We start from the raw sequence: 2,391 nt of genomic DNA on the forward strand, positions 1-2,391 counted from the left end.
GCAGACAGGAATGAAGAGTAGAAGAAAGAATATTCCTTCCAACTCAGTCACTTCTAACTGATGCTATGTATGCTAAATGGTCATCAGAGTATTTACCACCCTGCTGCTTTATCAGAAGAAAATCGGAGGTCCTTGTGCACAAGTAGTCTTTACAAAACAAGATGGTAGGATATAACTGTCCAAATAATCTGCTGATCTAGAGGTTACCAGCCTCCATCTGACAACTAACTTGGATAAATATACAACTCTCACACTACAGAATCACAGAATCAAGGCTGGAAAAGACTTCTGAGATCATTGAGTCCAAACCTTGATCAAACACCGCCATGTAAACAAAACCATGGCACTAAGTATCATGTCTACAGTTTTCTTAAACACCTCCAGGGACTGTGACTCCACCACTTTCCTGGGTAGTCCATTCCAATGTTTAACCACCCTTCAGTGAAGAAATTCCTCCTAATGTCCAACCTGGACCTCCCCTGGGGCAGCTTGAGGCCGTTTCCTCTTGCCCTATAAATTGTTGCCGGGGAGAAAAGACCAACCTCCAACTGGGTACAATCTCATTTCAGGTAGATGTAGAGAATGATAAAGTCACCTCTGATACTTCTCTTCTCTGGGTAAACACCTCCAGCTCCCTCAGTTGCTCCTCATATGAATTACCCTCTAGACCATTCACCAGTTTTGCTACCCTTCTCTGGACTCCTTCCAGTACCTCAATGTCCTTCCTCAACTGAGGGGCCCAGAACTGGGCCAAATTTGTTATCAATGTCTTATTTGTGACAAAATCAAAAATTATCATCCTTATGCCACAGACAGTGAATCAAGACCGGAAAATAAAGAAACTTAATAGAGACCAAAGGGGACATTACTGTCAGGGCCCAGATGAGAAAGATTCTCCTTTTTTGGTGCATAGTTTATTCCAAGCTTTTGCACACTCATTATGCTCTCCCTGAAATCACTGAGCTGCAGGCAGCCAGATTGCAGGAAAGCAACCATGCATTCAAGCCTATGGAGACAAGTTAGTGCCTCTCAAAAGCCATACTTTGCTGCAGAGAGCACAGAGAGCCAACAGAAGGCATGGCGTCTTTTACTCTGGTAATAAATGAGCAGAGCAGCCATGTAGAAGTTATTTGTTAGCACTGACAATTGGTAGAGACCATGTAACAGTCTGTAATATATGTAAAATTATTGCCATCATATGTGTTTATATTTAGGTTAGACAACTATATTGTTTTTATAAGAGAAAACTGTTTCTGGAAACAACAGGCCAAATTGCTTTTCCTTGCTAAGAACAATGATGCAAGGCTGCCAGTACCAACAGTTATTATTACAGAATCAGCTAACTGAAAACACAAGGTCTTTAACAACTTCTATCTTACAAAGCACTCCAAGGCATGCCGATGCTGTTTTGCTTTGTTTGCTAGTCAAGATGGGTAAAAGCAGCTTGTATTTTGCATCTGCTCATTATCGTAGTTTTTCCTGTGTATGTTTCTTCCTGTGTTCCTTTCTCTTTCATGAGGACAAGTATAAAAAACCCCAATTTTTGTGAATTTTTCACTATCAGAATTAATTGATGACTTTGGAGTCAGATGAACAGAGGAAGGCTAATCCTTCTGGGATGTACAGGGGGTTCAAAGAAAAAGAGAAGGGAACTGAGATGGAAAATACACCCCTGTTAACAGAAATAAGCAAGACTTCCCAAAAATTTGTAGATTACTCAACCATGATCACCACAGCAATCATATTCTAAACAGTGTCTTGGGCCATCCCATTAAAAAAATATTAAATATACAACTGTAGCACAATTTGCAATGGATCTGCATATTTGAGATTTTTTTGATAGCTAACATTATGATGAGCACAATCAATTCATATATGCTGAAAGTGGGACTACAAAATAGAGCTAGACAAAGGAACCTTGCCGTTTGCTATACAGAAGCAGTTGAAAACAAAGTCTTCAACTTTCCACCATAGCTGACAGGTTAGAAATTCACCAGATGTGGACAAGATGCAGCATACTGAGAGCATAAATTGATTTTATATTTAGGTTTAAAATGGATCTCATTGTCACAGAAATGTTAACCCCTCAACAGAAAAATCCACTGGATTTTGCAAAAGCAAATTTTAAGCTCCCATGCCTGGCACAATAATGAAATATACAGCATTCCTTGTTGTCCTTACTTTTGAACTGCAGGTAACTATAGAGCAGTGTTACAGGACAAAGATACACTTGTGAAATATTCACAAGCTGATGTCTTTGCAGCCCCGTGGGACCTGTGAAGAGCTCTTTTTTCCCCCCACATCTCTCTCTCAGACTTTAAATAATGAGGAGCAGAAAAGGTATGAGACAACATGTCTGTGTGTCTCCTTTGAAATCTTTTCTTACATTAC

At 39.8% G+C, this 2,391-nt stretch overlaps 1 long non-coding RNA gene across 5 annotated transcripts in view; it reads right to left on the bottom strand.

The window, feature by feature from the left end:
• Nucleotides 1-2,391, bottom strand: part of LOC146767402 (uncharacterized) — a 118,532-nt gene that overhangs the window by 61,802 nt on the left and 54,339 nt on the right. The window lies entirely within an intron of this gene.

The sequence above is a fragment of the Lonchura striata genome, chromosome 5, assembly GCF_050655825.1.
Source record: "Lonchura striata isolate lonStrDom1 chromosome 5, ASM5065582v1, whole genome shotgun sequence".
NCBI lineage: Eukaryota > Metazoa > Chordata > Aves > Passeriformes > Estrildidae > Lonchura > Lonchura striata.